This window comes from Dermacentor silvarum, chromosome 2, assembly GCF_013339745.2.
Source record: "Dermacentor silvarum isolate Dsil-2018 chromosome 2, BIME_Dsil_1.4, whole genome shotgun sequence".
Classification (NCBI taxonomy): Eukaryota; Metazoa; Arthropoda; class Arachnida; order Ixodida; family Ixodidae; genus Dermacentor; species Dermacentor silvarum.
The window spans coordinates 256,242,163-256,264,398 of NC_051155.1; the positions used below are offsets into that span (position 1 = coordinate 256,242,163).

Below are 22,236 nucleotides of genomic sequence, written 5' to 3' on the forward strand. Positions count from 1 at the left end.
AAAGGACAGTTGCCGCCTATCAGCGCGGCAGCTTCTGGTCTATAGCTCAAATATAGTAAATTTTTACGACTACACACAGATACACTTTGTAAGGTATTTCCATGTTTTTGCCATGTTCATGTTTGCATGTTGTCCCGGAGTTCAAGTAGTAGATTCCCACTGGCCATCTTAGTGGCTTTGGAGACACCCAACAGTTTGTGAGGCACTTTAAAACAAGGAATGGCAGAATGCACTATGAATGACGTGAAATTTAGAGAAGGTTTCTTTGTTCTTTACGAAAAACTCGAATGTCGCATCGTTGCACCCCCTTTTTGAGAGACGATCAGTTGAGAAGGGATTCGAGGTTCCCGTGAAGTGTGTAGTTCATTAGGCGACACTACCAGTGACCCACCACCGATTCCAACAAGGGGACAATCCAGGGCATGTGGTTAAGCAAGCGCTATCATTGCAACCCTACATTGTCGCAATAAGCGTATATGATATTGCCGCAGAGGTCTCTCCGCGCGAAGTATCCTTCCAGGCGTCTCATCGCACCGCCGTTGGAACAGCGCCAGCAACGCCTTGCGCGTGGCGCGAACGCGGCTCTCGTGCACGCGAACGCGGCTGCGCGGGTGCTCAATCTTCGGACGTGGTTGACTGTGGAACGCGTTCCTGTTAACTCTGCTTGTCAATTGTGTGAATGTGTTTTAGTGTTAAGTCTCTGGGCACAAGTTCGCCCACAATAAACCAGTTTGTTTAGTGTGCTTCATTGAAGAGTGCTACATATCCGGTGGAGGTGCGGGGTATGATTTCGAGCCCCACACACCGAAGAGAGCTTAGTCCTGATCCTCGGCGATTGGAACCTTTGGAACTGACGCCAGTGCACCAACGGACCAGCCATCGTCTTCGAGGGGATTCGCCAGAATTCGGACCTCTTCTCTTCGCGGCAAGGGAGCCAACTGACCGCGCTACCATGACCAGCCAAGTCACTACACCGGCACAGCTCATAGTGAGTCAACCTATCACACCACAGGCCTTCCACGGCGACTCGTTCGAAGACGCCGAGGACTGGTTGGACCATTTTGAGAGAGTGGCAAGGTCTAACGAATGGAGTGAAGAACGCAAGCTGCGCCATGTGTATTTTGCTTTAGAAGACTCGGCGCGAACGTGGTTCGAAAACCACGAGGCTTCTCTGTCGTCTTGGGAAGAGTTTCGGCAGCAGCTGCTGGCTACGTATGGTAGCAACGATCGCAGGTAGAAGGCAGAAACTGCTCTTCGGGCACGGAATCAGCGCACGAATGAAAGCGTAGCCATGTACATAGAGGACATGTCCCGCCTTTTCAAGCGCGCTGACCCCAACATGAGTGAAGACAAAAAGGTGCGCCATCTCATGCATGGGGTGAAGCAAGAGCTTTTCGCGGGTCTCGTTCGCAATCCGCCACGCACCGTTGCCGAGTTTCGATCGGAAGCAACGACGATTGAAATGACGCTTCAGCAGCGAGCCCGGCAATACAACCGCGACTTAAGCTGCGCGTCCGCAAATGTCTTTTATGCGTGTACTGACAACAATCTACACACACTGCGGGAACTCGTCAGGTCTGTAGTCAGGGAAGAGCTACGCAAGATGCAGTCTCACGAAGTTCCACCGGAACCATCTATCGTCGACATCGTCAGAAGCGAAGTGAGACAAGCCATACGGGAACCACAATCTGAGCCAGCACCAGCACGACCGACGCCAACGTACTCCGAGATGCTCAGGCGACCCGCCGTTCACAGTGCACCAATCGTTGAAAGTGCACCGATCGTTCACAGTGCGTCCATCGTTCACAGTGCACCCATCGCGAGGCCAAGTAACTACGTGCCGATAGCGCACAATGCGCCCCGTATGGCTGAGACAAGGCCCAGGAAAAGTGACGTGTGGCATGACGCCAACCGTAGGCCCCTGTGTTTTCACCGCGGAGAGACCTCTGCGGCACCTCCACCAGATATGTAGCACTCTTCAATGAAGCACACTAAACAAACTGGTTTATTGTGGGCGAACTTGTGCCCAGAGACTTAACACTAAAACACATTCACACAATTGACAAGCAGAGTTAACAGGAACGCGTTCCACAGTCAACCACGTCCGAAGATTGAGCACCCGCGCAGCCGCGTTCGCGTGCACGAGAGCCGCGTTCGCGCCACGCGCAAGGCGTTGCTGGCGCTCTTCCAACGGCGGTGCGATGAGACGCCTGGAAGGATACTTCGCGCGGAGAGACCTCTGCGGCAATATAACCAAGGTTGTTTACATCACACCAGGTTCATCCAGGCCACCCGGAATAAACGAAGAAATTCACAAAGAGAGGAGTAGACAGAGATTCTAGAACGAGCACAGTAAAGTGAAATGGTGGAGAAAAGATAGGAAATGGCGACCAGGTGATTTTCCGCCGGGTGGGAAATCACCAACCGGCGGGAAATCACCGGAGGTGCCGTCTACCTAAAGCGGATGCCAAAAAATGTAGTTGCCTCCCCAGAGGGGCCAAAATGGTCCAAACACCCGGCATCGCCTCAACCCCTGTGATCCACTTTTCTCCGGACGCGGCGAAGCCACTCAGGATACACGCAGGAGGGTACAACTCCCATGTGGTGGGGTCCGTGGTGTAGCTACGCGCTAAATGCCTGCTTACGAAGACGGTCCTGCTGGGAACGAAGCCGATGGAATGGCCTAGACGGTATCTCGGTCACGAGCGCATATGCGTAGAAAGCGTAACGAAGGCGGCATGACAAGAGTCAGAGGGCGAATCTGGAATGACCACCATGGAACAATCACGATGGCGTTACATCCACGAGCACATACATTGCCCAGGTTGGCCTACCATCCTTGGGTTGTCTGTCGCTTAAGCAGCTTGCTTCGCGGAACCAGTAGAACATGCAGGTCGCCGCGATTCACCGGCACTCTTCTGATACCGGAGCGGCCATGCAGAGGGCGGGGTGCACGATTATCCTTGCGCAGCGAGCAATACACAAAGAAGCAAGCTTCTTCCCTGCTGTTAGCCTACGAAAAAAAATTGCCGAATACCTAGTGACCCATGCTAGTAGACAACTTGGGCCACCGGGTATGGCGTAAGAGGATAGATAGATAGACTAGATAGGCAGACATGGGCGCTTGGACCTACGACAAAGGAAGGGTGTTGCAAGCGTACACATCACCGACGCGGATCGCACAGCGGCATATCTTTCAGAAACCCTAATTATCTACATGAGAGTCCACCGAATTAGAAAATGGTGCCTATTGATAACTACTCTACTGAAAATACGTATCCAATTGATGAGACGTATAAGCTTTTGCATGGAATGAGGCGATTTTGCATCAAATTCAGGAGCGCAGTTCTTGCACACGTAGATAAGTTTACGGACACGATGAATGCATAGAGCCGTAGCCATAGACAGCTTCGCGGTAAAAGCTGCTTCATTGAAATAGATGCAGTGCTAGCTTTTAACTTTATTTTTTCAACCCCTCACCACCTAGCTTCTGCTAACGCATATTTCTCACAGCAATGTCTGTAAAATGGTTTCAGCGTAAGCTAGCTCTCTTTGGCCATCACAGCGGACAAAGCGAGTGCAAGTTATAAATCCCCTTTATTAATACAGATTGATTGATGTGTAGTTTTTATTGGCGCAAGGGCCAGATATGGCCAAAGACCGCCATGCACGTAGTGATGAGTAATGAATGGTCTGTTAATAAATGATGAAATCAGTTAAGAATGGTGGATAAATGTGGCTGTAAAGGGGCCTAAAATGAATCGCTCTAAAATACTGAGGATATAAATATACTAAAATGGTCGCAAAGATTTGTGACGTGCACTATGATAATAAAATATGTGCGATGACGAACACTTAGCATGTCGTGGAGGTGACAGCAGCACTAGTACCTCACAGAGCCCTTGGGGGAAAGGGCTGGTAGGCACGTGCTTACAAATATGCCTGTATTGCAGCTGCAGCCTCCATGAGGAGGTCGTGCTACAAGTATCCGGGCCAAATGACTTTTAAGATGTCGGTTTCGGCTAAAAATTTTAATACTGTTTTAAAATCAAAAAGCGGTTCATTGCTCAGAAAAAATGCTGGGTGTAAAGGTAAGTGGTGACGATATGCGAAACCGAAGTACTTTTTCCTCTCTGCTTCTACCTCGGGGCACTCAAGAAGAACATGGAGCACTGTAAGACTATCGCCACACTTTGTACATGTCGGAGGATCACTTCCATTCAGTAGGAAATAGTGAGTGCCGTAAGTATGCCCTATCCTTAATCTACAAAGAAGCACTTTGTGTCTTGCTGTTCTCTCAGATATCCAGCTCCCTAATTTTGGTTTTATGATGTGCAGCTTATTTAATACTTCGGTATCCCACTAGCTTTGCCAATGCTTCCTCAACTGATGTCGTATGAAGGGTTTGAGGTCTGTGACTCCTATGGGCATATTTGCATCAGTATCACTATAGTCTACTGACGTAGCATTTCCGTCGGCAGCTACATTGCCTACTATGCCTTTGTGGCCCGGTACCCAGCAAAGAACAATGACTTGGTTGCACATGTACGCTGTACATAGCAATAAGTACAGTTCATTAAAAACAGGGTTCTTATGTTTTTGTAAGCTCATTAAGCCTCTAACGACGCTCTATGAATCCGTGAACACAATAGTTTTAGTAGTATGTGTCTCCTTTATATGTTTTACGGCCGTGAGTATGGCGAATGCTTCTGCAGTGAATATACTAGTGTGTGGAATTAATGCACCCGATTTTAAAAACGATACTCCCAGAGCTGCATAAGCCACACCGGACGGAGACTTTGAAGCATCTGTGTAAAATTCTTCGCAGCAGTACTTCGCTTGAAGTTCGAGGAAGTGATAACGTATATGCGCTTCAGGTGCATGTTTTGATAATTGTAGAAAAGAGATGTCACACTGGATGGTCTGCCATTCCCAGGGTGGTGGAAAGCGAGTGGGAGGCATTAGTAAGCTTTCTCTCAATGGGACACCCGTTTCCTCTGCCATTGCTTCCAAACGCAGAAACAGAGGAGTCCTCAAAGCTAGGCGGTTACGAGAAAGCCTGGCAGTGGATTCGTCGTAAGTAATTGAGTGACATGGGTGTTCAACATTTGATTCTACCTTCAGGAAGTACGCGAAAGCTTGGTATGTCCTTTGGAGATGTAGGGACCATTCATTGGACTCAACATATAGGCTTTTTACAGGACTAGTCCTCAAGGCACCTGTAGCCAGGCGGATACCCAGATGGTGAACAGGATCAAGAATCTTTAAAGCACTAGGCGCAGCAGAGTGATAAACTACTGCGCCGTAGTCAAGGCGCGATCGTATCAGACTCTTATACAAGTTCAAGAGGCATCGCCTGTCACTTCCCCAGGATGTGCGTGACAGAAGCTTCAGTAGATTCATTGTTTTGAGACATTTCTCTTTAAGATGTTTCAGGTGAGGGATAAAAGTGAGTTTAGAATCTAAGATTATACCTAAAAATTTATGCTGAGAGCTCACAGATAGACGTTCTCCATTCAGAGAAATATTGGGATCCGGTAATATTCCTCTCTTGTTTGAAAAAAGCATGCAGGTACTTTTCTGTGGGTTTAGACTAAACCCATTCTCATCCGTCCACTTACACAGTTTGTTTAGGCAAATCTGTACTTGTCGCTCGCAGATCGCTAGATTACAAGACTTGAATCCAATCTGCACATCGTCCACATATATCGAATAAAACATTGTGCGCGGTATAACGGTATGCAAAGAATTCGTTTTGATAATGAAGAGAGTACAGCAGAGTACCCCACCTTGAGGTACACCTGTCTCCTGAGTGAATGACCGTGATAGGACGTTGCCAACTCTCACACGAAATGTTCTATTGTAAAGATAATTTTCGATAAAGCTCAGCTAGTTACCGCGGATACCCATTCCAGACAAATCTCGGAGAATTCCAAAGTGCCACGCAGTATCGTAGGCCTTCTCCATGTCAAGAAATACTGATAGGAAGAATTGTTTGTGTATGAAGGCATCCCGGATGTTCGCCTCCATACGGACAAGATGGTCTATAGTAGATCTACCTTCCCTGAATCCACATTGCAGAGGATCTAGTATTTTGTTATTTTCAAGATAATGAATCAAGCGTCGGTTTACCATTTTTTCAAAGAGCTTGCACAAACAGCTTGTCAACGCTATGGGTCTGTAGCTGATGGTTAAAGAAGGGTCCTTGTTCTCCTTGAGAATTGGAATTACGATGGCTTGTTTCCAAGCGGACGGAATGTGACCTGTAGACCACATGGCATCAAAAAGCGACAGGAGTGTTTTGTGAGTTTCAGGGTTTAAGTGTCTAATCATGTCATATACTATTCCATCGGCTCCTGGTGCAGACTTGTTGCAACATTTCAGTGCAGCCTGAAATTCAGCCATGCTAAACGGGCGATTGTAAGGTTCGTTTCGTGTGCTTTTCCGATCTAAGGGCAGTCGCTCTGCTTGTCGTTGATATCTTAAGAATGTGTCGGAATAGTGGGATGAACTGGAAACATGTTCGCAGTGTGCACCTAGATAATCAGCTTGATCTGTGAGGGTACCTCCCTGGATATTTACTAGCGGCAGAGGATGAGTTTGTCGGCCTTTTAATTTGTTTACTCTGTTCCATGCTTTTCTTTCGTCTGTATAAGGATTGATGCTACTGATGTATTTTTGCCAACTTTCCCGTTTCGCCCGGCGGCGTGTTCTTCTTCCTTGTGACTTAATCCGTTTGAAATTAATTAGGTTTTCTGTGGTGGGGGAGTTACGTAGGAGATTCCAAGCCTTGTTCTGCTTCTTCCGCGCTTCCTTACACTCATCATTCCACCATGGTATACGCCGTTTCGAAGGTGACCCGTTTGTTTGAGGAATGCATATTGATGCAGCATCAATTACAAACGCTTACCATACGGGTTATTAACGACTTCCCACTCCAGGTACGGCACAAGTGTGCCGGACACTATACTAAGATCTATGGAGGTAAATGTTTTATGTGTAGTGCTGTAGTATGTTGGTTCCTTCTTGTTCAGCAAGCAGGCACTTGAGGAGAATAGGAAGTTTTCTATTAACCGTCCTCTCGCATCACAACGAGAGTCGCCCCACAGTGTACTATGCGCGTTTAGGTCTCCGACGACTACACATGGATGGGGAAGCTCATCTATAAAGCTCTGAAATGTTGCCCTAGAGAGCTGGTAATTCGGGGGGATGTATACAGAGGAAATGGTCATCACTTTGTCAAACAGCACTGTTTGGATAGCAACAGCCTCAAGGGGCGTTCGGAGGAGTAGTTGCCGACAGGCCACTCCTCTGTCGACTATTATAGCTACACCACCGGACGACGCCACCGCGTCATCTCGGTCTCTCGGGAAAATGGCTTATTGACGGAGAAAGTTTGTGTGTTTAGATTTAAGGTGTGTCTCTTGCACACACAGCACCTTTGGATTAAACTTATGTAAAAGTTCTTTAACATCATCAAGGTTCCGGAAAACACCTCTGACGTTCCAGTGTATAATTGCAGTATCCATGTTAAAAGGAATATCTACTATGTGGCTAAGACAAGAAAAACAATGTAGATTAGCTTACAGGGCCCTTTCCGGGCCCAGTAATGCGGGGTTTGTCTTTCTTGCCGCGGTCCTGCGACTCGCGGCGGTCCTTCGGCGCTGGCTGCGCCGGCTGGCTAGGGGTAACGTCCATTGCCTCTTGCGAGGCGCTGGACGTCCACTCTTGTGAGCGGTGTGTACGTCGTGAAGGCCTCACCTCATGAGATGGGGCCTTGGAGCCTGCCAACCCAGAGGTCGACGGGCCCTGCTTCAGGGAAGGCGAAGCAGCGCTGGCTGCTGTCACCAAGGGGGCTGGTGGCACGACCGTTGCCACACTCTTTGTGGGCCGGGCAAATGCCGAAGTCTGCTGCGGCGTTGCCCTCTTACGCGCCGCATCAGCATACCCTGAGGTATGAAGGAATGAAAGACGCTTCCGTGCTTCCTGGAAAGAAATGTTCTCTTTGATCTTCATAGTTAGAATTTCCTTTTTCCACGTGGGACATGCTCGTGAGCATGCTGCATGTTCACCGTCGCAGTTAGTACAGTGGAGTGTACCAGTACAGTTATCAGAGTTGTGTTCATTGTGTCCACATTTCGCACAGGTCAGTCGGCCTCGGCAGTTTTGCCAGCCGTGGCCGAATCGTTGGCACTTAAAGCATCTACGTGGGTTGGGTATGTATGCCCTTACTCGTGTCTTTGTGTAGCCGGTTTCAAGAGAATCTGGCAATACACTCGTTGCAAAGGTGAGTATCAAGTGCTTTGTTGGGATTTCTTTGTTTACTTTGGACAAAAAATTTCATTGTTTCCTCGGTGCGTCCTTTTTTAAAAAGAGGACGATCAGGTAGTTTGGGGAATGCAGCTAATGCCACAAATCCTTACTTAATTTCGGCCGCGATGCCAGCCGCCCACCACCGAGCCCAACAAGGGGACGTGACAGGAGCTCCTGTAAGGTAAGTCCTGCCAACGCCAGCTGTACACCGCTGCTATAACCAAATACGACATAACCAAGACAGGTTAGCCACACAAGGTTAACCCTTGCCACCGACAAAGATAGGAAGTAAATAGAAGATAAGAGAAGACAGGACAGTAATGAAAGAGGTATAAAGAAAAAGTTGTCGCAGTTTCCCCTGAAAGGCGAAGCATCAATTGCGATAGCAAATTTGTAGAGCGCTATACGGAGTAATGATAGTAGGTTTATCAGCTGTATAAACTTGGACATGCAGCAGCACCGGCAACACGCAGAACTGTTGTCGACGCTCTCGGCGTTTTGCCCGCGTTCGCACAAAATGCGTGCGGCGTTGGTGACTGTTGCCGGAGCCTCTGATATAAATAGGCACTTGGTGCCGCAGCGAGGAGACGCTGCGGAGCGTTCGGAGCGAGCGGACGTACTTCGCGTCGGCTCCGTCGATGAGGCCAATTTTGGGAGGACCATTCGACCCCAGCCCGTCCAAAACGGTACGATCGGTTTCGGCTTGACACCCGGAGCACGTAGAGCCCACATTTTGGTGAGTCCGCCCATTTTTGCGGATTTTACGCCTGTTTTGCGCCGGACAAAGTGGCGAGCCAGCTAGGCCTAACCGACCAGCTAGGCTTAGCGACGGCTTCGGCCGCATCGGACCGCGCCGGTGGCCCCGCTTCGTGCGAAATGTCAGCGTCAGGTCACTCAGCCATGGATACGAGTCCGGCCCGGGACCAGCAGCCCACTTTGGACCGCAGCTCGGGACGCATGGTGGTTGCCGTCCCCGGAACGCCGATCGACGAGACCCCAGAAAACATCGCCGGTTGGGTGGTCGCCACTCAGCGAGGCAAGAAGGCCACTCTGAACAACGCCGAGAGTCCGCAGCAAGTTTCGGCACCCCAGCCCAGTAAGAAGGCAGCCCAGCCAACCCGGGCCCAGATTATCAAGAAAGTCAACGCGAACTTCGCGAAGACGGCACGCATGCCTCACGTGCCACGTGGCGAATGCAAGGTGATAGTTAGGCCCCGCGGGGTACTGCTGGTGGGCAAGATTATGATGCCGGAGCTCGTGCAGGCGATTGCGGGTGCGGCGAGAATTAGTCTCGAAGACATACAGAGGGACACGATCTGTCCAAACGTTGCACAAAACATTATCGTGATCAGCACGCCGGAAGGTGAGAGAGTCAGCCGCTACGCGGCCATCCATGCACTCATGATTGGAAATCAAGCATACGACGTGTGCGCTTACGCGGCGGCACCCGAAAATACGGTGAAGGGCGTAATCGGAGGCATCCCGCTCAGCGAAACGCCTGAAATGATCCGAGCGAAAGTTGTAAATATCTACAACGGTACGGCGCACGAAGCGCACCGGATCGGAAACTCGCACGCAGTGATCGTGCTCTTTAAGGGGGACAAAGTCCCGTCCTACGTTAAATACTGCGGCGCGCTAATAAGGTGTCGGCTATACCGCCAACACAAAGAAGTGTGCAGAACATGCGGGCAGGTCGGCCACCGGAGAGACGTGTGCCCCCGACCGAATGTGGTGGTTTGCTTCGCCTGCGGGAAGGCAAACCCCGGCGAAAATCACGAGCAGGATTGCAAACCTCGCTGCAAACTGTGCGGAGGCTCGCATCCCACCGGCACGGGAAACTGTGCGAACAAGTTCAAGACGCCATTCTTGCTTCGGAAGCGCGAACACGAGCGCAAGATGGCGGCGGAAAAGGCGGAAAGTCTGGCCAGAGCAAGGCCAGATTTTCTAGAAAAGTCGAATTCCCCGACCTCTCCCCGAGCAAACAAGAGGGGCGGCGCAAGAGCCGCAGCAAGAGCCGAGGGCGGTCCCCAAGCCGCGGACGCTCGGAGAGTCGCGATAGGCGGCGCAGTCGCTCACGTGACGGCCGGAAGTTGTGGTCAGATATCGCCAGAGGCGGAGCCAAGGGCGAAAAAGACGCGAAGGAGCGCCAGCGCTCGCGCACGCCGGCGAGAAAGCCGCAGAACAACTCGCTTGCATCCAAAATGATGCAGCTCGAGAGCACGATTAAGCTGTTGCAGGAGACGGTGAAGCAACAACAGGAGACTATGAAACAGCAGAAGGAGCTGATTGCAAGATTCACTTCGCAACAGCACGGAAACCAATCAGATACGCCATGGAGTGTGGGAACGGCGCAGCAGACGGCATCGTTCACCCCGCTGGGGACGCCGGTCATGCCACCGCCACCACCGTCGCCGCAATCGTTGGAACAAGGCAAGACCCCTTGCCAGAAGAAGGCCCGCCGTAGCTCGGTGATCGAGTCGGACGAGGACGAACACCTGAACATGAACACCGGGGACGACGAGACCGAATCCATCTCATCGATCTCGACACTTCACTCTAGGGACACGGATACCCAAGGCGGCCTTAACTACGGGGCCCGGTTCAAACACATCAACGCGCGCCTAAACAGGCAAGACAAGTGCACAAAAGAGATCTCACAGAAGGTCGACAACGTGGCGTCAGCCATGAAGAATTTCAAAAACGACGTCAAGGCAGACTTTGCAAAGCTCGAAGCCCGAGAGGAGGCCCGCATCAACACGGGCTTCGAGGAAATGAAACATTTCATGGTCCAACTACTGCAGGAGGAGATGGGGAAACTCGGCCACGGCAGCCACACGTCGCCCGGAGCCTCGCCCAGCCATGGATAAGGCCGCTAACAACGCCAAGCTCAGAGTGTGGCACTGGAACACCAACGGCCTCCGGTGCCGCAAGGCCCTACTACAACAACAAGTACAATCCATGGCCGCGCCTCCTGACGTGATCATGATTCAAGAGACACATATGGAAGAGACCCCGAAACTCCCGGGTTACCACGTTCACGCATCACCCCCCAGCGCGCGCACCAGCAACACGGACGTGGCACAGGGAGTCTGCACCTTTGTACGCAAGGGCATCAGCCCTCATCAAGCTCGACCGCTTCCTCGATGGCAACACGGCCCTGGAGTTGTGCGCGACCGAAGTCGTGGTCGGTAAGAAGACGCAAGAGTCCGTTTGTCTGATGAACGCCTACAGCAACCCGCAGCACCGCAGCCAGCGGTTCCGGACGCTGTTCCAGAAAGCCAGGCGAAAAGCCGTCGACATGCCGATCATCGTGGCGGGTGACTTCAACTCGTCCCACAGGGAACTGGGCTACCCCCGCACGACTGCCAAAGGACGGAGCCTACTGGACGAGGCTGAAGAGGCCGAACTTTGAGCTGCTCTCGGACCCGCAGCGGCCGTCACGAATTGGCACTTCAGCAACCAGGGACACCACCCCCGACCTCGCCTTCGTGCACCTCCCGGATGACAGGACCGGTGAGCTGGCGCAACACGGGGCTCAACTTGGGAAGTGACCATTACATCATAGAAGTGGAATTGCCGCTGCGGGTCCGGAGCAAGCAGGCCCCGACTCGCAAGCACAAGCTGACGGATTGGAACGCCTTCCGCCGGCAGGAGATTGCGCCCACCATTGAGGACCTCGAAAAGTGGACGCGCAGCCTGGTAGACGCGGTGGCGCGTGTGAGCACGGAAGTGGAGACGGACGAATCGATCGCCACTATGGACCCTCGACTGGCCCACCTGATCGAGGCACGACAATCACTGCAACGCCGATGGAAGCACATGCGGCACAACAGAACACTGCGCAAGCGCATCGCCCACCTCGGCCGCGAAATCGAAAAATACAGCACGCAGCTCTGCGTGCAGCAGTGGCATGCCATCTGTAACGAAGCCGACGGGCAGCTGCACGCCAGCCGTACGTGGAAGCTGCTCCGCCACTTACGTGACGAGACGCAGAGCAAATCGTTCCAGCAACACAGACTGGCGCAGATCCTGCACGCGGCAATCAAAGAACACGGCGAGGACGAAGTGGGCAAACGCCTCATCGATCAATATCTCCCGGCCACCGCACAAGTCCGCCACCCGGACTACGAAGGCACAGACAACCCCGCGCTCGACGCGGATATAGAAGAATGGGAGGTCCGCCGAGCGGTGCAAGAGCTGAACTGCAAGTCGGCAGCCGGCCCGGACCTGATCCACAATAAGACCCTGCGAAACCTTGGCGACGTGGCCATCACGGCCCTTACGAATTTCTACAACGACTGTTGGCGCTCCGGCACGCTGCCCAAGCAGTGGCGGACCGCCCGAACGATATTGATCCCTAAACCCAACAAGCCGCCCAGCATTGAGAATCTCCGCCCGATCTCCCTGACGTCATGCGCGGGCAAGGTGCTGGAGCACGTGCTAAACAACCGTTGGCAGAGTTACATGGAAGAGCACGACGCGTACCCTGCGGCGATGCTGGGCTTTCGGGCCCGGCTGAGCACTCAGGACGCAATGCTACTGATCCAGCACGACCTGCTCGAGTCCCCCAGCAAGACCGACTGCAGGGCGATCCTAGGCCTCGACCTCAAAAGTGCCTTTGACAACGTGCTACACTCCGCAATCCTGGCACAGGTCGAGAGGCTCGGGCTGGGACGGCGAACGTACGATTACATCCGGGCCTTTCTCTCGAATCGGACGGCGTGCCTCCACGTCGGTCACCTGCAGCTGGAGGAGCGAAGGTTGGGCAGCGTCGGCACACCGCAAGGGGCCGTCATCTCCCCCTTTCTTTTTAATATAGTCATGATACCAGTGGCCGAGCGCCTTGCCCGATTGCCGCAGGTCCAGCACACAATATATGCAGATGACATCACATTGTGGATGACGGGAGGCACGACCGGCCACATAGAGGAGTCACTGCAAGAGGCAATCTGGCAGATAGAAGACTGCCTGCGGGGGACAGGCCTCCGATGCTCTCCGCAGAAGTCGGAGCTACTGGTATTGCCACCTCCTGGTCACTGGCGCAAGTCAACGGAGAAGGAGGCGGCTAACATCACGCTGAGGACCGAAGACGGCACCACCATCCCGCACGTCCGAGGAATCAGAGTACTCGGCATGCACTTCGACGCGGGAAACGGCAACCACACCGCTCTGAGCCGGCTGCTAACGAAGGTGGGAGTGGCGACCCGCCTGGTCAAGCAGATCTCCACCAAACGACATGGGATGCGAGAGACGAATCTCCTGCGACTGCTGCAGTCGTTCGTGACGAGCCACGTCTCGTACGTCGGGGCGTTCCACGGATGGCTGCGGCACGAGCGGGAGAAAATCAATGCTGCAATAAGGAAGGCCCACAAGACGGCGCTGGGCCTCCTCGCCAGTACGAGCAACGATGTCCTGGCTCGACTAGGAGTGAATAATACCCTGGAGGAGGTGAGCGAGGCCCAGCACACGACGCAGCTGACTCGCCTCGCAACAACCAAAGCCGGAAGAGCGATCCTACAGAGGGTCGGCCTGCGCCCGCCAAGGGCCGAATCCTATTGGGAGGAAGCCCCGAAGCGGGAGGAGGTGAGCAAGCAAGTAGCAAGGCGCCTGGTGGTCCTGCCACTCCCGCGCAACGTGCACCCGGACCGCAACAAGGAGCGAAGGGTGGCCAGGGCGAGAGCGCTGGCAGAAACATACGCCGACGACGCAAAGGCGGTGTACGTGGACGCAGCCAAACACCAACGCAAGCCGAAAACGTACGTGGCAGCGGTTGTCCGGGCCACGGACGGGAAAGTACTCAACGCCTGCAGCGTCCGAGCGACGTCTGCGGAGCAAGCGGAGGAAGCCGCCATCGCCCTGGCGCTGAGCGGCATACCGGAGGCGACCACGATCCTGAGCGACTCCCGCACGGCCATCGCCAACTTTGGCCGCGGGAGCGTCGGGACGCCGGCGGCGAGCCTGTTGCCGAGGACCAAGTCAACCACAACCTATCTACGATGGTTCCCGGCTCACGTCGGAGTCATCCCAGGAGGAGCGGCCAACCGAAACGAGGAGGCGGACGTCGTCGCGCGTGAGCTCGCGTACCGTGCGGCGCCCCCCCGCCCCTCGGAAGCGGACGAGGCTGACTTCCTGGACCCGGACCCGCTACTGGACTACGGAGGAATCCTCGCTTGGTACCGAGAGGGCCGCCGAGCGTTGCCTGGGCCTCACCCGAGACTAGGGCGACGTAAGGGGGTCCTCTTACGACAGCTACAGACTGGAACAGTACTCACGCCGGCCCTAGCCCGGCACGTGTGTCCCGGACTGTTTGAAAGTGCTACGTGCAGTGTGTGTGCGCGAGAACTGGCAACCTTAGCCCACGTGCTGTGGGGGTGTGACGCGTGTGCGAGGGGAACCGTGCGGGACTCTCTGCCACCGGACATGGAACACTACATCAGTTCGCCTGACCATCAGGCGCAACTCCAAGCCATCCAGCGGCTCGACGCGGCCCTGGCCCGGCAAAAGCGAACGGAGGCAACTCCTAGTAGCTAGCGCCGGACCGGTCCGCGCTGAGGTCTAGTGAGATAGGGGGTTGATGGAGCCCTACGTGGCCTGATCCACCCCTACATGCCGGATTAATGTCAATAAAGTCATTTTCTCTCTCTCTGCAGCACACCAAGGCCTTCCATCTCGGCCTGATACGTGCCGCCTATGCCTGCCGGTTTTGCTTCGCCCAGCCATGGGGACTCCACTCTATCCCTTCTTTCGCTCCCACTTACCCCTCCCCGTTGGCGCTGAGCCGTGCTCCCTCAAGGGCTGCAGAAGATAGCGCCAACCTTTCCCTTTCCCTCAAGAACCACTTATCATCTTCATCATCATCATGCACACGGTGTGCCGGACTAGGGACTTGACCATATCTTCCCGTAACCCAAGGTTTACTTTCTTTTTTTCAATAAAAAGTTTTTATCATCATCAAGCAAGATGTCTTTTTGCGAGACTAGCTCTGACAGCAATGGGAACGGCAAAAAGTTGTACAAAATAGGTCTAAGAATATGGATGTTACATTTATATTGCGACGTCTGAACAATTTGATTTTCCTCCTCCCTCGTAAACGCAGCCATTTCCTTGTCTTAGAAAGGCGCTGTTGGCGTTGCACACAACGGGGACATTTCGCGCAACGCCGTTTACACAAAGCCAAGAGCTCCAGCATGAACTCACTGAGAACTAACTGGGCGTGCAATCTCGCAAAAGCAACAGGAAAGCTCTGGTAGAGGGAGGGCGCGCGCTGCACCGGCAAATAAAACCAGCGACGCGCGACGCTTGCGCAGCGAACGCCAAGAACTCTCCCCGAGAGAGGCGCCGCCCGCGTCGCCGGCTGCCGCCGCTACCTCGGAGCGACTTCAAGTTCATTCTGCGCCTTAAATCAAATGCAGTTCCAATCCAGTTCCAATCCTACTGAAATCCAGCGCTAATGCAGCTCCATTAACGTGAATCCCGGGGAAGTGCGAAGCAATCAAGCGCTTGTTAGAGAGCCTACATGCAACGCTCCTAGCGCTTGTGAGGTGTTGGCGCCCTCTCTTGCGTTGCGCTGGTACCAGTCTGGTGTTTCAGAACCGATTTTAACGAGTTTCTGCTGATTAATGCGCTTAATGCTTGAATATTCTTGTCTGTTCAATTAGTCTGATTCATTTATTTTATTCTGAAACGATTTTGATCAATTCTGCACTTCTTTTCACTCTGTTTTGAGCACTTGTTTGTGAGCGTGATCATGATCTATCACTCGCGACGGACGCCGCCGAGAGCCCGGACCCCTAAAGTGATTCGCACTTCAAACGAAAACGAAAGTGCTGCCCTATCTGAACTAGTGCAGAGAGGGAGCGAAATATAATGCGCCTGTTACCTCGCAACTGAGATCGATTTCCTTGTTCAAATACGTATAAAACGCAGAAATGACCACCCTAGACAACTACTGAGCCAAATTTGATAAATAATATTGAAGTTCATAGCAAAAACGTGGGCAGCTTGCGCTAGTGGTGCGAGGCTGGAGTAAACAGCGGAGCTGGTGATCGACCTAGCTTTTCTCCCAGGTGTTACTAGGCTTGGCTAAGTTTTGCTAGGAAATGCTAAGTGCTGCTAGGCATGGTATTCCGAATCGGCTCGCCGCCGACGCGCAGATTCGCGCTTGGCCGTGCGACGCGCTTCAAGATGAGCGGCTTCTTCTTCGGGTGTCCGAATCTTCTTTGGTCGTCCCATGTCAAGGGTACATGTACTCGCCACAGAGTTCTGCCATAGAGAAAGTCTTTCTCTATGGTTGTGCCGCCGTCGCGGTGGCTCCGAGCTTTATCTCCCCGGTGACGTCACTGGCAAGCTGCGCCTCCACGCTTGCCGGGGCGTGGCTGGTCGAAACCTGCCGAGCCGACGCCAGAGGCGCCTGCTGCAGTCACGGACACCGCGCGCGTTCGACGTGAACGCGGGGACGCGGGGAAACGCGGGCGGCGTAGGCAGCAGCTCTGCGCGTTGCCTCATTGGTGCTGCTACAATTTCTTTCTTTACCTCTCTCTCACTCTCATTATATCCTTCCCTCTCCCTAACATTGCGCGCGCCACGCGCATGCTTTCCTTCCCTCTCCTTAAAGTCCCATGTCAAGGCAACATGTGCAAGGCACGGAGAGGAGGCGAAGCACACACCGCTCCGTGAGGTGGCTGCTAGGCAACTGATCGCTCAGCGATGTTTTGAGGCTCGCGGCACTACCTACGGCCGGCTTAAACAGCTCCGCTGTTAATAAGCAGAATCCTGCTTAGAGTAGGAAGGAGAATTTCGATTTACGGTGCCGAATGTTTTAGGGGCGAAGCTCCTTAGGGTGTGGGTCTGTCCCTCCTCTGTAGTAGTAGTAGTCGTCGTAGTAGGTAGCCACGTCTACTTTTATGAGAAAAAAAATTCCGAGAGCTGTGGCCGTAGCGGAATCGAACCAGGGACCCCTCGCTTCTGAACGCGTGGCGCTAACCACTACGCCACGAAGCTTTTTTTTTCTTTATTGCATTGATACAACAGTCGACCACGTAGTGACAAAATCATAATTTTAGAACTGTTTCATGTGTAACAAGCCTTCCATACGGGGCACCCAATCGGGTACACACTTTTTCACTTTTTCCATTTCGAGAAAAGAAATTACAGACTCGCGAAAGTAATCTATTGCAGGGCGAGCATCAACGTCTGCATGGCGAACAGCCATGCGTGACGTCCAGATACGATGCAGAGCCATTAACATTGTAATATCATATGGAAAGCCATCCTCGTTATCAACCATTAGGTACCTTATTCCCTGTGCATCCAAAGGGAAATCCTTCTTTAAGGTCCTTTGCAGGACATCCCAGAAGAACACGCCATCCCAGCATTCCAGGAACACGTGTTCAATAGTTTCAGGTTTCCGGCACAAGAAACAGTGGTCACCCCACGGAACGAAGAATCCCTTATCAGAAAGCCAAGTCTTAACTGGCAAAACGCCTGCATGTAATTTAAAGAAGGTTTTCACCCCAGGACGCACAGGCATGCTTTTTACACGTTTTCAGCACCTTGCGCCACTTTCCGCCCGAGAAATGAGTCCGATACAATGGAATTGGGAGAACAATATCACATAAATCATTATACAATTTTTTACGAGACACTGCGCTTAAATATTCAATCGAGAAACGGGCCTCCAGGAAGCGGCACGACTCAACAACCTCTTTAAGGTAACCCTGTAGTCGACCTTCCATTTTATTGGAAGAGATGACAAAGTTGGGCAAAGCACTGACCAGTCGTACTTGGCAAACTGTGCGCAGGAAAGGATCCTGAACATCTCGAAGGTACAAAAAACGATTTACAAGCTGTCTCAGAAATAATGCGATAAGCTTAAGCCCCCATCACGAACACGCCGAAAAATGTTCGTCCGACTTGTTCGTTCCCATGTCGATCCCCATATAAACACGGCAAAAACTCGATGAAGTCTCTGCACATTCACTCGAGAACAGTAGAGCACTTGTAACACATACCACAATTTACTAATGAAAAACAAATTGCAAACCGTTGCACGAGCAAAGATTGATAAATCTCTGCCCTTCCATTTTGCGGCTTTTTCTCGGATTTCTTCTGTCTGTCTCCTCCAATAGGGATCACTGTCGGTGTAATTTTCTAAGGGTACGCCTAAATACTTCACCGGGGTTGTTACCCACTGCACATTTAGGAAAAACTGTGGCGTGAGATCCCAATCGCCATGCCAAAAACCAATACATTTTCCCCAATTGACTGCACTGGCGCTTGCCTGACAAAAACGTTTTACAATGGTAATAACCTCCGCTATACTTTCGAGATTTGAACAAAACACACCTATATCGTCTGCATAGGCCAGAACGCGTACTTCAGATGCATGTAGCCTGAAGCCACTAATTGTACTGCGGTTTATAATACTGAGGCAAAAGCTTTCAATAAACATGCAAAAAAGGAGAGGGGAAAATGGGACAACCTTGGCGAACTGAGCGACGCACTTGGATGAGATTTCCAACTTCTTTGTTAACAATGAGCCTGGTACTACAACCACTGTACGCCATACGAACAGCTTCAGTTATTACTGTGCCAACATTTGCATGTTCTAAGACAGTTATAAGTAAGTCATGTGGCACGCGGTCAAAGGCCTTCTCAAAATCAATCTGGAGCATCGCAACTGCACCCTTCATGACGTCACAACACTCTAATACACACCTCGCTTTGTGAATGTTGGTAAAGATGCTTCTGCCCTTTATTCCGCATGTTTGATGTGGGCCCACTATTCTTTTATTACGCTTTGCAACCTTCTAGCCACTATTTTCATAAAAATTTTGTAATCAACATTTGTCAGACTGATAGGACGATAGGCTGATACCTGCCGAAGTTTGATAGAATCGTTCGTTTTCGGAATAAAAATGGTATGGGAAGTGAGAAATGAAGGAGGCAGAGATTTAAACTCAAAGGCCTCATTGAATAAGCGCCCCAATATCGGAGATATTTCTCGCGTGAAGGTTTATACAAAGCGGCACTTAGCCCGTCAGGGCCAGGGGACTTCCCGGGATTTAGGTCTTCGATTGCTTTCTCTACCTCTCCTACCGAGATTGAAAGCTGCAATCTATCCTTTGTTTCGTCATCTAATTGTGGCATGAACGCCAAAAATTCACTTTTGAAGTGGTAGATATCTACCGTACCTAAAGAAAACAGAGCACTGTAATTCTCGTAAAAGGCTTTCTCAATCTCGTCTTTAGCACTTGTCAAGGCACCATTGTATGTTATTTCTGCAATTGTATTACGTTGCGCGTAACTTTTTTCCGTCCCTAGTGCGCGCTTTGTGGGCCTTTCGGCCATTACCGTTTTCTCTGCTCTCGCTCTTATAATTGCACCCCGAAATCTTTCCATGTCTAACAACTCCAATTTTTCTTTCACCGCACGGATATCTCCCTTAAAGGTTCCAGGCGTTAGACACTCTTCTTTGACAAGAGTTTGCAAGTTTGAACGTAACAGTCTCTCGTGAATACGTTCTTCATGTTTAAGTATGCTGCTTCTTTCTACAGCTTTCATTTTAATTTTTGCTTAAATATTTCCCATTTCGGCCCAGCTTCTGAATTACTGTCACGGTACAGTTCTTGTATGCTCTCATGTACTAAAGTGTTGAAAACATCATCATCAAGTAGTTTTTCATTAATTTTCCATGAATCCCAGTTAAATTTTCCTTTTCTTTCTTTTTTGCTGCAAATGCTAAACATCACGAGGCAATGGTCAGTGAAGGAGAGGGGTGTTACGCAATAATCCTTACACAGAGGCACAATATCCAGCGACACATATGCACGATCTAAGCGTGCGTGACTAGAACCTTGAAAATGCGTGAATTGGACATTATGCCCACTGGTAATACATTCTCCCACATCTTCCAGAGCGAAATCGTTGATGATATTCATTAACTTTATCATGCTAGTCTCACGGTGCGGCGTAGTACTCGTTTTGTCTCGTGCTGAGCATACACAATTAAAATCGCCTAGAAGGATCAGTATACGATCAGTGTTACAATACTCACTAATGCGGCCGAAATAATCTAGACGCTGTGCAACGTCAGTTGGAGCATATAAACAAAACACGCGCCAATCATTGCCGGCAAAAACAAAGTCACAAACTACAAAGCGGCCTGATGGACAGCTTATAACAGACTGTATAACAATACCTAAGCAACTACGCACCAATAATACACACCCTCCTGATGTCCCCACCGCATGACTGACGCACACACTATAATGCGCCGAGAACGGGCGTAACATGCCGTCGGTCTGGTCCTCGCCTTGAACTTTAGTTTCCTGCACTGCGATTATGTCCAATTCTTGTTCCATCGCAATACGATACAACTGATTTTGCCTTCTTTTAGACGCTAATCCTCGTACATTAATTGTTCATACGCGCAGGGACCTTTCCAACGACACAATGTTCCTGCCGGACGAGACCGCCGGCATGACGCCCTCATTTCCCATCTCGACGCTTTGTGCAGTCGCCATAGTGGCGTCTAAGAGTTCACCTCTTTGCCGCCCCTTGTCAGGGACGACGCGCGCGTCCGAACGGCGCTGCGAGGTTTCTTCGTCACCCCATTCGCTTCCAGCGAAGCTTCGACCTGTCTCAGACGCTCCTCCTGCGACACCGCACTCACGTCGTCATGGCGACGCTTTGCCGGGGTTGTCTCCGCGTCCATATTTCCCAAAGCACTTTCGTCGACCGCTGGCTTTATGCTTGCTGCCTGCTGCGTTTGAGAGACGCTGGTCGCGTCCGAGGACTTACCCGTGGGGCCCTCATCCTGGAGCACCGGACCAACGCCAACCGCGTTCGTTTTAGCAGTCTCTTGGTGCTCACCAACGCTGGACACCGTCGTGGCCGGCGTCGGCAGCCCCGAGACGCGGACTTCCTTGTCAGCTCCCTGATCGGTTCCGCTCTTGTCGGCTGTCGCAGGTGCCGCAGCTTGCTCTGCCTCTTCCTCGTCCGTAGCAAGCTCGCTTTGGTCTACAACTGTAGATCTGCCCACGGCTTTGGCGTAGCTGCGAGTACATGCCTCCTGTCCATGGCCAAACGCATGACATTCGGCGCACTTCGGTACCCTGCAATCACGCCGTAAAAGACCAGTGTGCTTGCAACGAAGGCAAAGAGGGGCTCGTCCTGGCGCCACAATGAGCACTGTACCGCTGCCCAGGCGCATCTGGTGCGGAATGTTGTCCAGTGCGATACCCTCTTTCAAAAACAATCGCACAAACTTTGTCAGTGAGTCAGCACATTCGAAGCCCTCCGCTTTCCACCTGTCATTGGTCACTTCCTTCACTTCGCCGTATTCACTGAATGCCCTGCGAATGTTATCGCTCGTGACATCCAAAGCCACCCAATGCAACTTCAGACGCACCTCTTGCCTGTTGGGGTCGATGACGATGCAAAGACGATCCTTGACGACCAACCTCCCTGCTTCTATAAGCTTCTTTTATTGCGATAGCAATTATATGGACACTCAAAAGCAGATTTCTGCCGTCGGCGTCGCCGTCGCCGTCGCCGTCGCCGTGAGGTTCCGTATGACGTCATTTGGAGATGAAATCGTCGCCGCGCGCCGAACGCTGTATGTGCGAGTGAAAGGGCGCGAGGGGCGCGTCTTTCACGGGGAGTGAACGCACGGCGGAGAACAAACGCGCGTTCTGCGCCGTGCTCGCTTAAGGGCTGCAGAAGTAGGCGTCTCTTTTCTCCTTACAATCACCATATATGTAGAGCAAACGCGCCTTCTTCGGACGCGCGAGAGGCCGTGGGGGAGGGGAGGGAAGGGAGGCGACGTTTAGCTGCGGCACCAAGTGCCTATTTATATCAGAGGCTCCAGCAACAGTCACCAACGCCGCACGCATTTTGAGCTAACGCGGGCAAAACGCCGAT

The 22,236-nt window shown here is 51.9% G+C and overlaps 1 protein-coding gene across 1 annotated transcript in view; it reads left to right on the plus strand.

The window, feature by feature from the left end:
• LOC119440809 (retinol dehydrogenase 12) overlaps window positions 1–22,236 on the plus strand; it is a 231,689-nt gene that overhangs the window by 100,954 nt on the left and 108,499 nt on the right. The window lies entirely within an intron of this gene.